Below are 16,145 nucleotides of genomic sequence, written 5' to 3'. Positions count from 1 at the left end.
AGGAGTGAAAGCTCTATATAGGCACCAGCTCAACTTTTCCATGTTCAATGAGTTGTGTGGGTGTTGTCTTTAGCAATGGGGCCTCGCTCTCAGTTTGTGGAGAGCAAACTACAGTCTTAGCATCAGCCTGGGTTGTTTAGGGATTCCCATAGGACCCCTTTGGCCAACAACTCAATTAGATATTACCTGATCCTGTCTTTGGAAGCTTCATTTGGTGACAAAAGATGGTCAGTTGGGGCCCTGTATATTCCTTTATCTGGTGATTTTACTTAGATCACTGTCATATATACATATTAGGAAGCTTCTACTGTATTAGGTTTCCATACTACCTCTCAAATGGCCCTTAATTTTAGCTGTCTCTCTTTTTCCTTCTTCATCCCACTCTCTCTTGCCCCTGACAACTTGATCCTCCCATTTCAACCCTCTCCATCCATCTATACATATCTATTCTGTTTCCATGTTATAGGGAGATCTATCTGCCCCCTCCCAGTCCCTGACTCTATCTGTATCTCAACTCTGTGAAATTAATGATGGATGAATAATATTCCGTTGTGTAAATGTACCATGTTTTCTTTATCTATTCATCTAGGTTGTTTCCAGTTATGAACAGAACATCAATGAACATGGTTTGAGCAAGTGTTTCTGTGGTAGGATGAAACATCCTTTGGGTATATGCCCAAGAGTGGTATAGTTGGATCTTAAAGTAGATAGATTCCTATCTTCCTAAGGAACTGCTGCACTGATCTCCATAGTGGCTGTACAAGTTTGCACTCCTACCGGCAATGGATGAGGATGGTAATGGTGTTCTGCTCAGAAAGTTTTCTCCTGTACCAAGGAGTTCAAGGATGTTCTCCTCTTCATCTTCTATCAGCTTCATCCTATTTGGCTTTATGTTGGGGTCTTTGACCCATTTGGAGTTGAATTTTGTGCAGAGTGTGAATCAATTTTGGATTTTTCTTCATGTAGCTATCTAGTTGGACCACCACCATTTATTGAAGATGCTGTCTTTTCTCCAGTGTGTATTTTGGCTTCATTGAATTCTAGGAAGTCTTTAATTTCTTTATTTCTGTCTTGACCCAGTAGTCATTCAACAGAGAGTTGTTCAGTTTCCATTAGTTCATAGGCTTTCTGCTGTTTTTGTTGTTGATGAAATCTAGCTTTAGTCCATGGTGGTCTGATAGGATACAGGGGTTATTTCAGCTTTCTTGTATGTGTTGAGACTTGCTTTGTGACTATGTGGTCAGTTTTGGAGAAAGTTCTGTGAAGTGCTGAGAAGAAGGTATATTCTTTTGTGTTTGGGCAAAATGTTCTATAAATATCTGTTAGGTCCATTTGAGTCATAACATCTGTTAGCTCCATTATTTAGTTGTTTAGTTTCTCAATGACTTGTCCATTGGTGAGAGTGGGGTGTTGAAGCCTCCCACTATTAGTGTGTAGGATCCCATGTGTGATTTAAGCTTTAGTAGTGTTTCTTTTAAGAATGTGTGTGTACTTGCATTTGGGACACAGATGGTAAGAATTGAGACATCATCTTGGTGGATTTTTCCTTTGATGAGTATGAAGTGTTCTTTCTCATCTCTTTTAATTAATTTTGGTTGAAACTCTATTTTGTTAGATAGTTGAACAGCCATAGCAGCTTGATGTAAATTTAATATTTTTCTTTGACTGATGTATCTATTTTATCTATTGTATCTTCAACTGCTGAGATTATTTCTTCCATCTCTTATATTCTGTTGGTGATGCATCAAAGGAAATGTTCAACCTAACAAATTTCTGACAAAACATTCAGGAAGCTGGTGCAGTGGTGCATGCCTGTCATCCCAGCACTTGAGGAAGCAGAGACTGGTGGATCTCTGTGAGTTTGAGGCCAGTCTGGTGTACGAACTGAGTCTAGTACAGTCAAGGCTACACAGAGAAATCTTGTCTTGAAAAAAACATCCAGGAAATATGGGACACTATGAAAAGACCAAACCTAAGAATAATAGGACTAGAGGAAGGAGAAGAAGCCCAGCTCAAAGGCCTAGAAAGTATTTTCAACAAAATCATCAAAGAAGATTTTCCTAAGTTAAAGGAGATGCCTATAAAGGTACAAGTTGTGTCTGAGGTTCCTGTTCACTTACTTAAAATTTTCATTTCAGAATTCCCTCAGTTTGTGTTTTCTTTATTGCTTCTATTTCCATTTTTAGGTCTTGAACAGATTTGTTTCCTTCAACTGTTTGTTTTTTCTTCACTTTCTTTTTTCTTTTTCTTTTTAATTTTCGAGACGGGGTTTCTCTGTATAGCCTTGGCTGTCCTGGACTCTGTAGACCAGGCTGGCCTCTAACTCACAGCAATCTGCCTGCCTCTGCCTCCCGAGTGCTGGGATTAAAAACGTGTACCACCATACCTGGCTGCTTTCTTCACTTTCTTTAAGGGATTTATTCATTTCCTTTTAAGGACATCAATTATCTTTATAAAGTTGGTTAGTTTTTTTTGTTTGGTTTTTTGAGACAGGGTTTCTCTGTGTAGCCTTGGTTGTCCTAGACTTGCTTTGTAGACCAGGCTGACCTTGAACTCACAGTGATCCTCCTGACTCTGCCTCCCAATTGCTGGGATTAAATGCGTGCGTCACCACTGCCCGCATAAAGTTGGTTTCAAGGTCTTTTTTATTGTGCTTCCGTTGTGTTGGAATATCGAGGGGTTGCTATAGTAGTTGCTGGGTTCCAGTGATGACGTATGGCCTTGGCTTTGGCTGTTGTTGATTATGTTCTTATACTGCCCTCTAGTCATCTGGGCTTGGGATGTTTTGTTTCTTGTTTTCTGCTTCCTCTCTGGTTTTCTGGTCTGTGTGGCCTGGGCTTCTCACAGTCTGTGTGATCTCTGGTAGATTCTCTGACCCAGTTGGAGGCGGGGGCAAGGCAACTAGGAGGGCACAGGACTGGGGATAAATTTGGGGGATGTCAAGATAGTGAGAGTGTGGGAGTTTGTCAGGAGGCCAGCCTACCTGGATTTCTGCCTGCCCCCCCCTTTTAGATTTAACACTTTTCCTGTCTTACCTATCCTTTTTGTCTACCTTGTCTTTAAGACATAAAATTCTCCCTTCTGTCTCTTGTAATCTGCTGCTGGGGCTTACCTTTGAAGTATTTGTTTGACGTCCTAAATTTATCATTTCAAGTTTTATTTCAGTTTGGGTTTCCTTTAGTGTTTTATGTATTTGTTAAATTCTACTTTGATATCTTGATATGTTTTTGTTACTTCATCCCACTGTTTTTGTTTTCCCTGTCTTCATTCAGGCATTTATTCACATTTTCTTCAAAGCCCTAGAACATATTCAAAATAGCTATTTTGAAGTCTTGGTCTTGTGTTTCAGCTAAATTACTGCTCTTAGGGCCTATTGTAATAGTGTTGTTGGCTTCTGAAGTAGGCGTATTGTCTTGGCTGTTTGTTTCTCTTTCGTACTGGATCTAGGTATCTGGAATTTATGATGCTTGAGAGTTCCTTAGTTAAATATTTAGTCTTGTCTTTGTCGGGAGGGTGTTCTGTTCTTTGTTGCTGTTGTCTACTTTGGAGCCTAGTATAGTAGCCGTGGGTTCCTGGTGGAGAATGTTTCTGTGGGTTGTCAGGTGACATAAAGAAATGAAGATAGGCTAGGAGGAATTGATGAGTAGGAGAGTGGGAAAGAGCTAGGGAGACCCCGGGTCCACACCAAGAGGCAGAGTCCCTAGATAATAAAGGTGAGTGAGTCCATGGTAGAATGTTTTCTGTGGGTTGGTAGGTGACCCAAAAGAATGGAGTTGAGCTAGAAGGGAAGGCTGAGAGGGTGGCAGGAAATAGCTAGGGAGACCCTAGGTTTGCACCAAGAGGTGGAGTCCCCAGGAATGGTGGTGAGGTAGTAAGAGTAAATCAGGAGAGACTAGAAGGAAAGAGCTCATCTTATTTTTTAAAAATGAAAACATTACTACATCATTTTCCCTTCCCTTTCCTCATTCCAGTCCCTTGTATGTCCCTTCTCCTTGCTTCTTTTAAAATTTATTACCTCTTTTTATTTAATACACACACACACACACACACACACACACACACACACACACACACTGCTGAGTAGTCTATTTAGTGTTACTTGTATGTAGTTTCAGGGCTGAGCACTTGGTATTGGATAACCAATTAGGGTGCTTATCCCTTGGGAAATCTAATTCTTCCTCTTTCAGAAGTCCTTAGTTGACTGGGTTTCTTTGTCTGGGGATGAGGCCCCCTTGAGATGTTCCCTTTCCATGTTAGCATGCCCATCAGTATTGCACTTTTTATGTTTTATTTATGCAGCCACATTGTTGAAGGTGGCACTTCCCTGTTATTTCTAGGACACAGTCTTTTAGCTGAGCTCCCAGTTCTCTGGCTCTTAACAACCTTTCCTCTCTCTCTTCCTCAATGTTCTCTTCATTTTAGATGTGAGAGTTGTGTTATAGATGTATCAACTAGGGCTGGGCCCCCTATGATCAGCTGTTCTCTGATCTTTTGACCAGCTGTGGCTTTCTGTAGTGCAAACAGAAGCTTCTTGGATGAGGGGTGGGGAGCAATACTTTCTGTGAGTATAAGAATAAATATTTAGAGTTCAGTTAAGAGTTGTGCTGGACAGTATACAGAATGAACAAGTTATATTTAAGAATATATATGTATATACATATATGCATGCAATAATAATTAGTGAAAAAGATGCCATGACATTGAGGGATAGTGAGGAGGGGTATATGGGAAGGTTTGGGTACAGGAAAGAAAAGGGAGAAATGTAAATAAATTATAATCTTAAAAAAATTATACTGGATTAGTAAAGTGGTGACAGAAGTTGTTTCTTCTTTCCCTTCCCCCCCCCCTCCTCCTCCTCCTCCTCCTCCTCCTCCTCTTCTTCTTCTTCTTCTTCTTCTTCTTCTTCTTCTTCTTTGTTTTTCAAGACAGGGTTTCCCTATGTAGCCTTGGCTGTCCTGGACTCACTTTGTAGACCAGGCTGGCCTTGAACTCACAGCAATCCACTTGCTTCTGTTCCCTCAGTGCTGGGTTTAAAGTCATGTACCACATGTACCACCACACTCGGCTAGAAGTTTATTTTTTAAGATTCATGGCCACGCTAGAGTCAGATAGTTGACCAGGTTTTTCAAACCAGGCATGATTTCCCTCCTGTTTAGCAGGCCTTAAGTCCAATTAGACAACTTTTGGTTACCGCTAAGGTATATGTGCCATTATTACACGTTTAAAGATATATTGTCATGATGGTCATTGTGGTTTATTGACATAACTGCTGGCTAGGACTGTTAATTTTTTTTCTCCTTTGGAAGTTTGCATATCCCCTTCTGGTCCTATGAAAGCTAGTTCTCAGTGAGGAGACTTTCAGATTAGGTCTTGCTTCAATCCTCTAAGTCCTGTGTTCAAAGTACACAGTGTTTTTGACAGTATGAACTTACCTTCAACTTCTGGGAGACAACCAAGGGCAATAACAATAGCTATATTGTTTGGGGAGTCTTTTGGACTCCCCTTGTTTGTTCTTCTACTCTTGCTCTCTCTTCTTTTGAGTTCACAAAATGATTAGGCTGTTCTACTTTTCTTTTTTCCACATACAGTTTATAAAACAAATCATTTGGTCATTTGCTACCAAATGATGAAAAGGCCACAGTGATCTTAATTTGGATTGCACTGAATCTAGAGGACAATGCTGTGTATCTCTACATTCATTTACAATTGCTTCACAGCCAGGCACAGTGGCACACGCATTTAATCCCAGCACTTGAGGAGACAGAAGCAGGTGGATCTCTATGAGTTTGAGGCCAGTCTTGAGATACCAGAAGAACTGAAATTAGATTTCAGGGTAACTGGGGCAAAGGTTAAAAAATAGGCCTACAGGAGATAATATGACCAGCTTCAAAGAGCAGCCCCACTAGAGATAGCATTGCCTAGTGACTAACCCGAAGGGTCCCACCGGAGATAGAGTTGGTAAGAGACCCAATTTAATGGCCATGTTCCTTCCTGCCCACTGGAGATAAGGTTAATAAGAAACCAGACACTTCCCTGGACAAGGTAGTGAACAAAGAGAACAAAAAAAGCTAAGCCACAGGCGGTCTTGGAGCCTTTTTCTGTAGCTTGTCACCTTTCTAGACATTAGAACTCTTTATGTTACTCAACCAATATAGATGCTTGCCAGGTTGGAACTCCCCTGCTTTGGGACACTGAGAAGGATAGGAACCTATAAATTTACCCTCCGGGCTTTTTCTGGGTACCACTGTGTTGGTGACCAGTCAGAGCCCGCCCGGAGTCAATTAAAGTATATTACATCGGTACCAAGTCCTGGTGGTCTTATTTGAGGGTCTCGTGATCTGGGTACAGCATTCTGGTCTACAAAGCAAGTCAGGATAGCCATGTCTGGGGGGGGGGTGCGCGGGGCAGAAGGAAAGAAAAGACAAAAGGTTGCTTCATACTGCCCCTAGAGGGATTGCAGTGTGGCTGCTGTGTCACATGTGCATCAGTAGATGGCAGAGAGGAGAGAGGCTGTATCTGCACTCAGTGTTCTGACCTGTGAACATCTGAATGATGAGTAGCCTAACACCATCTGAAACAAGCGAGCCTGAGAGGACCACTAGTCTGGCGTCGTGCAGGCTCTCAGGGCAGGGAGCAAGCTGGAGACTAGAAGAACCCCCATTTGTAACCATAAGTCCCAGGTGGGAGTAAGCCTGAGACTGATGATCTTGTCATGGGGCCACCGTAAGGAGTGAACTTGAGACAATCACCAGACCAGTGCCATGGAGTGCAGACAGAGAGCTAGCCTGAGATGACCACCAGTCTGCTTGGCACAGGCTGGGGTTTGGGGGGTGGCACAGACCATGCCTGATTTGACCCTTGCCTGGTGCCATAATGTCTGATTGGGGCATAGTTCTTCTGAGACAAACCCAGACACTCAAGAGACCTCAGGAACCACTAAGAGGAGCAAGTAAGTGGTGGGAAAATGGAAGAGAAAGGAAAACAGAAAGATGAGGGTACAGTGAATAGAGGTGGAACTGGAGACTCAAGGACAGTGAGGAACAGCCTGATGTGAGTAACCTGAGATGCCATGACGGGGTCCTGGCCTGTGCTGCCACTGGGGGACACATCTGGGTCTGTGGCCCTGCAGCAACAGGGATCTATTACTACTAGATATCTTTGGTCTGGGCTGCCTCCTGAGACCATGTTAATGCCTGAGGGCTGTGCAGAAGTAGCCCCACTCCTCACCTGGAAAGTGTCGGGGAGCCGGCCCTAGGGGTATGAGATCAGGAGAGCTGACACCATTCCTAGACAACTGCAGTACCCAAGAGAGCGGCACCACACATTGTGGGAGTTGCAGGTAGCCTGTCTGAGGGTATGAGCATGGGAAAGCTGGCCCTGCTACTTGTCTCCTGTTTGGTGGCACGGACAAGGGCGAGATACTGTCCTCTTCCTTTGCCCTTTGTCACTGGTGGCAGGTGGAAGACCTGGTCCTGGGGTCATGAGAGCAGGAGAGCTGTCCCTGCCCCTCACCAGCTGTAGAGCACAGGAGAGCTGGCCCTAAGGGCATGAGCATGGGAGAGCTGGCCCCACCACTTGTCTGCCATGCCTTGGCATGGTAAGGGAGATGCCTCCCCCCTCTCACTCCTTACTACCTATAGTGTGCATGCAAGAGAGCTGGCCCCGAGGTCATGAGAGAGAGAGAGAGAGAGAGAGAGAGAGAGAGAGAGAGAGAGAGAGAGAGAGAGAGAGAGAGAGAGAGAGAGAGTGCTGTTCCTGACCCTCACTAGCTGCAGCACTAAGGAGAGCAAGCCCTGCACCTCACCTGAGGAGCATAGCACAGCTTGCCCTGTGGATTTGTGGGTAACCTGGCCCAAGGATGTGAGTGCAAGAGAGCTGGCTCTCCCTCTTGCCTTCTGTGAGGTGGCGCTGATGAGGGAGAGATGCCCTCCTGCCCTCCCTCATCCCCCACTTACCTATAGCAGGTGGGAGAGCTGACCCTGGGATCATGAGAGGGGGAGAATTGGCCCTGTCTCTCACAGGCTGCAACACTTGGGAGAGCAGGCCCTGCACCTTGCTTGGATAGCAAGGAAGAGCTGGCCCTTGTTGCAGATGAGCCAGCCCAGAGAGTGGGAGAGCGGGAGATCCAGAGGGCAGACCAGCTTAGATACCTCTCAGATCCAAATCCAGGGCTTTGAATTGGCCCATCTCAATATCTATCCCATTTATGAACTGCTGTAGCATGCAAAGGAACTAGTCCTACAGATCTAAAACTACAAGATCTCCATGACACAGGGCAACAGAGAGTAGCAGAAGCCAGAGCCCTTGTACCAGACCAAGGAGTCATTGCAAATGTTGCAATGACTTGCAGGACACATTTGTAAGTAAGAAATGTAGACCAAAGGGTGTACTGCGGGACACATTGTGACACACTATAGCTTCCACAATGAGAAGCTTCTGTTTTTTCTCTGTTTCTCAGTTGGAAGGGTGGAGGGCAGGCACAAGGGGAGGGAGAAATGACTGGGATTGAGGTACGTGCTGCAAAAGTGACAAAGAACCAATAAAAAGTTGAAAGAAAAAGTACTTCAATTTCCTTTATCTAAGGTTTTCAAGAAATGAGTGTTATATATCTTTTTAAAGCTAAATTAGATGTCACTATATATTACATGGCTTTGACAGAATATGGCATTTAAAGATGTTTTTATTATTTTAAAGAATCTTTGAAAATAAGACAGGTTAACTCCTGGCAACATCCATTCTACCTTAAAGAAGACAATGAACATCAAAGAACCTCCTTATGAGATGGTTTCAAATGTAGTAAACAAGCCACTGGGAAAAATATCCTTGTTTGTACCACAGACAGAGTTCTGCTTAAAAATGGGCAAGCTTGGATGCAGGCAGAGTCGACAGCCAAACTCCGCCAAGACAGGGTAAGCAAATCCTCGATAGTTCCCACCTCACAAATATGTCTATCAGATATATTGGGCCAGAAGGCTGAAGAAGATGCTTCAACATTATAGAGAGTTTTGGGTGACTGTTCAGGCAGCAAACTGTCTCTGTCATCTTCTTATTTGGGAAGCTACTAACCTGCACTACCTGTATATTCAAGTAATCAACTTTATTCTTCTCAAGTCTCTGATGGGGTTGGAGATCAGATAGTTTAGTTTTACAATTAAGCTTAGTTGTTTAGGGGTTAAAATGTTTTTAGGTCTAGATAAATGTTTTAAGTTGATAATGATAAGATATGATAGATATTGATTTACATGCAGAATTTTAGACTCACCAAGTTAGGGAAGATATTTCCTTCAAGGCTGCCAAATACAAATAGCCAAAACAGTATGACTCTAACATATATATATATGTGTATATATGTATATATACACATACATATATAATTCCTGATTGTTTTGTTGTTCTTCTTGCTTATGTAGTTTATTATATTTTATTATATTATGTGTGTAATAATATAAATATATATATAAAAAGAAAAATAATTAAAAAGAAAATATTAATTTTATTTAAATTTTGTCTATGGCTGGGATAGAGAAATAGAACTGACTTTTCCCATATCACATACTGTATTAGTTATCAGCTCATTTAGTTTTCTATATTTTTTACAGAAACACATCTTCTTTGTAAATGAAAGCAGTTTCACTTTTTTTTTTTGCGAGAAGCCTATAAAATATTGAATAGAAGTGGCAAAAGCACACATCCTCACCTTGTCCTCAATCTGAAAATGCAAAGTATTTACTCTCATTTTTCATTAGTTTTTAAAAATCAGCATATGAAGTAGTGGGCTTTGATATGGCACTTTCATACATATTTTCCCCACTCCCTCTCCCCATCTATCTGTCCACATCATGCTGATTCCCTTACTACCCCATTAGCCCCTCTCTGCATTTATATCACACATGTTCTCTTACTCTCCTCCCCCCAACTCTCCTTTAAGACCTCTTTCCCCGGTTTCATGGTTCTTTTTCTAGTTTCATGACCTAATACTCATTTTTGCAAACTATGCTTCAGACAGGCAGTTGATATCTAGAATATATTAAAGAACTGGAAACATTAACCACCCCGAAACTCAAATAGTCTAGCCAATAAATGAGCTATTAATGAAACTGTTTTCAAAAGAAGAAACGCAAATGACTAACAAATATTAAAAAAAAAAAGTATTCACCATCTTCAGCCATCAGGGAAATGAAAATTAAAATTACTTTGAGATTTCATCTCAACCTAGTCAGAATGGCTAGCACTCAGTCTTTTTTTCTCCTTTTTTTTAATTGAAAAATAAAATCATTCATATTACATCTCAATTGCTATCTCATCCCGGGCATCCTCCCATTCCTCCCTCCCTCCCTCCTGCTTTCCCCCTACTCCCCTCCCCTATGACTGTGACTGAGGGGAACTTCCTCCCCCTGTATATGCTCATAGGGTATCAAGTCTCTTCTTGGTAGACTGCTATCCTTCCTCTGAGTGCCACCAGGCCTCCCCCTCCAGGGGATGTGGTCACACAGGAAGTAGAAGGAGGGACATTTAATTTGAAGTTTTTGCCTTTCCTTTCCTTTCCTTTCCTTTTCTTTCTTTCTTTAAAAAATTTATTTTATTTCTTGCATATGAGTGCTTTTTATCTGCAGAAAAGGGCATCAGATCACATTATAGATGGCTGTGAGCCACCATTTGGTTGCTGGAAATTGAACTCAGGACCTCTGGAAGAGCAGGCAGCGCTCTTAACCACTGAGCCATCTCTTCAGTCCCTCTTTCTTTCTTTTCTTGAGACAGCCTGGGGAAGGAGACCTCTTTTGTGGTGACATGACCTGAGTAAGAAGGTCAGCTGGGTACTTTGTCTGCCTCTCTGAGCTAGCAATCTTTTGTTCCAGCATTTTGCTCCTGAGTCTTCATTAATAATATTGAACATTTGAGATTTTGTTTAAAAAAAAACAGCATTAGATATTTTATAGATTACAATTATCAGCATAAAAATGTTCTTCTCTATTCCCAGTTTGTTGGCAATTTATACCATGTTGAATTTTATAATTTTTTTATTTTTATTTTTCTTGTGGCAGAGTTTCTCTGTATAGCCTTGGCTACCCTGGAACTTGCTTTGTAGGCCAGGCTGGCCTTAAACATACATCTATTAAAGGTATTGATTAAGATGCTCATTTTTTTTAAGTCTGAGAAGCATAGAGATTAATTTCAAAATGTTCAGTTCACATTCAAACTATGATATAAACCCCATGAGGCTATATAAATTTTACCTTTTTATTATCTATCTATCTACTATCTACTATCTATCTATCTATCTATCTATCTATCTATCTATCTATCTATCTATCTATCTACTTATCTATGTGTCAGGGTTTCTGTATGCAGCCATTGTTTGACTGAAATTCAGTAGATGGACTAAGCTGGCCTTGAACTCACAGAAGTCCACCTGCTTTTACCTCATGAGTATTGGGATTAAAGGCACCACTGCCTAGCCTTACTTTTTTATTTTGATTTTACCTTTTTGCTGCTAACAAACTACTAACATCTTATTTTGGATTATTATGTCAGTGTTCATAAATTGTATTGGTCTATAATTTTATTTTCTTAAAGTGTTATATATTGGGTGTGATAAGGTGATATTGATTCTCTGGGATACTTTGGGAAGGTTCATATACAGTTGGGATTATTTCTTTCATACATGTTCAGTAGTTTTTAAACAACTTGAATTCAGTCTCTTCAGTAAATATAGACAATTGATGTCTATTTCTTCCTGATTGAAGTTTATAAGTTATTACTTTTCAAGGATTCTTCCCATTTTCTCTAAGTATCATTTTCTGGATAATATTTTATATAATATCTTCTTATGATTAATAGCTGAAGAATCTATACTTTTGTGATTACTGATATTGCCTATTTGTTACACACACACACACACACACACACACACACACACACACACACACACCCCAGTTCTTTTTGAAAAACCTGACTCTGTTAAATTAACTGATCTTTTGAAAAGAACTTACTTTTGATTTTATTGATTTATTCCATCAATTTTTTTCATTTCTATTTAGATGATGTCTGAAAAAATACTTATTTTTTGTCCTTTTGCTTTTCTTGGGTTTACTCTGATTTTTCTCTATATTTAAAATTTTGGTTTTTTTGGCAGGCTGGAGAGATGGCTCTGAGGTTAAGAGCATTGTCTGTTCTTCCAGAGGTCCTGAGTTCAATTCCCAGCAACCACATGGTGGCTCACAACCATCTATAATGAGATCTGATGCCGTCTTCTGGCGTGCAGGTGTACATGTAGGTAAAACACTGTATACCTAAATAAATAAATCTTTGCAAAGATTTGTTTTCTTTATGGAATCTGCTATGTAGCCTAGGCTGGCTTAGAATTCACTATGTAGCCCAGGATAGACTCAAAGTCATAGTCCTCTTCCTTCAGCTTTCCAAGTGCTACGGTTATAGGTGCATTCCATTGTTTTCTAGTATCTTAAGGTAGAAACTTAGCTAATTGTTTTGAGGCCATTGTTTTATAATCGTTATAAGTATTTAATGATGTAAATTTCCCTCTCTATACTGATTTTGTTTCACTTCAGAAATTCTCATACATTGCTTTTTATTTTCTAACAAACACTTTTTAAATTCCTCTTTGACCCTAGCATTATTTTTAAAACAACATTTAATATAAACATATTTTGGGATTTTTTTTCAGTGTCTTGCTTTGACTATTTTCTGTTTTAATTGTTTGTGGTCAAAGAACATATAATTCTAGTCCCTTTGAAGTTGTTGAGACTGGCTTTATGGCTTAGCACATGGTCTATATTAGTGAACACTTTCTTTTCATAATAGGAGAATTGCATTAATTTGTTATTAATATACAAATAATAGTTACTTCAAAATACTCCAGTGCTAAGTCATATATACATATGTGTGTGACATATATAATAATTTATATATGTATACTTTTGTATTGATTCTTTGTGAATTTTTGATTCTTTGTGAATTTCACATCGTGCACCCCAATCCCACTCATCTCCCCATTCCTCCATCTCCACCCTTTACCCTTGCAACCTCCGCTCAAAAGAAAACAAACAAACCAGATCTCTCTCTGTGGAAGCTGCAGTGTGTCCCACAGTGCACCCTTTGCCCACACAGCTTTTCTTGCAAATGTTTACTGCAGTGAGTCATTGTCTGGTTCGAGGTCTCTGACTTCTGCTAGACCATCAATACTGGATCTTCACCGGGTCTCCTCTTGGATATCCTGTTGTCCTGTGTCATAGAGATCTTGCAGCTTTGGTTCTGTAGAACCAGTCCCTTCATGTGTCCAGCAGTTCAAAGATGGGGTACATGTTGGGGTGGGTCAACTCAAAGCTCTGGATCTGGACCTGGGTGACAGTTCTCCCATGCTCATGACATCTGGGCCTGTGATGAGGAGTGGTGCCATTTCTACCTTGCTCATGTTCTTGGGGCACCTCCCCCCAACCAGGGCCAGCTCTACTGTGCTTCCTGGGTGAGGTGCAGGGCAGCCGGCGAGGGTCAGGGCCAGCTCTCCACACCGTACAGACATCAATGTAGACCCAGGTGTCAGCCAAGACCAGGGACATTCGCATGGACTTTGGTGATAAATAGGCTATGATCATTGTGACCCAGACTTCAACTCCTTCAGGGCCATAGACCCAGACATGGTCTGCAGCAGTTGCATGGGCCAGGACTTCACCATGGCCTCAGGTGGCTTCACTGGCTACTTACATCAAGCTATTTCTCTCCACCCTCACATGCCCAGTTTTACCTCTCTTCATTGTGTTCACATTGTTCCGTTTCTCTTTCTCTTCCAATCCCTCCACCACTTGCTTGCTCATCTTAGTGGTGTCCTGGGCCTCTGGGTGTCTTCCATATGGCAACTGGCAGCGGTTGTCCTTGGTGCGCGCCACACTACCCGCTCTATAAGGCACCTAGAGGGGCAAGTCTTTTTATATGTTTCCTGACTTGTTTTACTTGTCATGGAAGAATGTTGATGTTTCCAAATATATAACTGTGGAATTGTTTATCCCTCCCTTCTGGTCTATCAGTTTTTAGCTCGTGTATTTGGAAGATGCACATATAGTGATTCTTTTTCATTTCATTTAATTTTTTTTCATTCAAATTAACTCATTTTAAAAGTATCTATACAGGTATATATTATATATTGTATGTTGATCAAATGCCTCCCCTATTCTCCCTTTTTTCATGCCTCCTCACTGCCTGATCATCTTCTTTGTCTCCCTAGACAGTTTCACTTTTACTTTCATGTCATAAGTGTATATATGATTTTACGTATCTACATAAAAACTATGAACCATACAAAGAGAGAAAGAACACAATATTTATCTTTCTGAGACTGGTGTAAGTCACTTAACACAACTATATCCAGTTGGATCCATTTTTTAAAAAAAAATAATATAACTTTTGTTTTATTTAGTTTTGTTTAAGACAGGATCTCACTATGTAGCCCTGGCTGTCTTGGAACTCACTCTGTAGACCAGGCTGGCATCAAACTCAGAGATCCGCCTGCCTCTGCCTCTTGAGTGCTGGCAGTAAAGGTGTGCACCACCATGCAGACATAAGAATGCAACTTTGCTCTTGATGAATGGATCATCATTACCGCTTATATTATTATTCTGAAGTCTATTTTGTTAGTAATTTAGTCCGGTGAGGTGGTTTGAATGACACTGGCCTCCATAGGCTCATGTGTCCAAATGCTTGGGCCCTCATTTGGTGGAAATGTTTGCGAAGATTTAGGATGTATGTAGCCTTGATAGAGGAAGTGTGTCATTGGGGGAGAGCTTTGAGATTTCAAAAGCCCATGCCATTCCAGTTACTTTTCTCTCCACCTCGTGTCTGTGGCTCAGATGTAAACTTTCGGTGATTGCTCCAGCACCATACCAGTCTGCTTGCCACTGTGTTGATCATGGACTAAGCCTCCAAAACTCTAAACCAGCCCCCAGTTAAGTGCTTTATTTTATAAGGTATTCACTTACATATTGTGTGTATTTTGTGGGTATGTAGATATGCACCGGTGGATGTCCCAAGACAACTTTTGGGAGAACAAGAAGTTATTCAAGTGTCTGCTGAGTCCTGAGGTTGAGCCTAGCTCAGTGGAGTCAGCAGATTTCCAGCATGTTCTCTCTAATTCTCATTCTCCTCTTCCTCTGCCTCTGTCTCTGTCTCATTTAGTCTTGCTCTATAGCCTACTCAGGAGACCGATACTATCTCACTGTGACTCTCCACCTGGCGGATACCTCACTTTGTGTGTGTCTTTAAGGAATCATGTTTGACTTCTTTCATAGTCTGTGTAAGGCATCTTGGACACATTTGAAGATCCTTGCTGCAGGTTGCTAAAGACTTGAGGGATCTGGGCCCTGGGACTCAGATGTGAGGTTTTTGAGGAAAGGAGGACTTGTGTCCAGAGTGAGAGAGTTATGGGGTGTTTAAGAGTTTCTGTTTCAATAGAGAAAATATCTGATCTGTATTATGTACTTTATGTAGAAGTGCATGCAGTTTCACACTGTTGTGATTATGTACTTCAAGAATTAGCATTTGAGTAACTTTGAGGGGTTTGTGCACAATACAACACCATTAAATCCATGAGGTTATAGGTAACTGATGCTTGAGGGATTCTGTATCCTATATGTGACTTGTATGATCTGTTTATAAATATGAGGTATCTTATGCTGTAAACTTTGGTCTTTGCCAGGCAGTAGTGGTGCATAATTATAATCTCAGAAGGCAGAGGCAGGTGGATCTCTGTGAGTTCAAGGCCAGCCTGGTCTACAGAGAGAGTTTTAGGACAGCCAGGGTTACACAGAGAAATATTGGCTTGAATGTGTCCCCCACCCCCAGCTACCCCAAACCCAAAAACTTTGGCCTTTAAAGGAACTTGTACATCATACCCTGAAGTCTTTGAGATATTTGTTGCAGGGGAAATCCTTGTCCCTGGGACCTGTTGTTTTTGTATATCTCTGTATGAGCTTCCTGATGTTATGGGCATCTGTGACAAGGGCATGAGATCTTTGAGCTATGTGAGTATCTGAATCCCAAGTTAGGACATACAAATACATGTATTTGCAAAAAATACATGTAAACTGGCAATTTGGAATTTGATGTCCCTAGGTTTTTTTCCAGTTCTGTGAGCCATT

General features: G+C 41.2%; 1 protein-coding gene across 1 annotated transcript in view; it reads left to right on the top strand.

Moving 5' to 3' along the window:
- Positions 1–16,145, top strand: part of CLDN34 (claudin 34) — a 163,742-nt gene that overhangs the window by 37,313 nt on the left and 110,284 nt on the right. Inside the window, exons 8-9 of the mRNA XM_084790601.1 lie at positions 8,695–8,909; positions 12,134–12,270. The gene's annotated coding sequence lies outside the window, so the exon portion shown is untranslated. The remainder of the gene's footprint in view (positions 1–8,694; positions 8,910–12,133; positions 12,271–16,145) is intronic.

This window comes from Acomys minous (assembly GCF_964271855.1).
Source record: "Acomys minous genome assembly, chromosome: 7".
NCBI classification, from domain to species: Eukaryota; Metazoa; Chordata; class Mammalia; order Rodentia; family Muridae; genus Acomys; species Acomys minous.
This window is presented reverse-complemented; position numbering and strand designations above follow the sequence as displayed.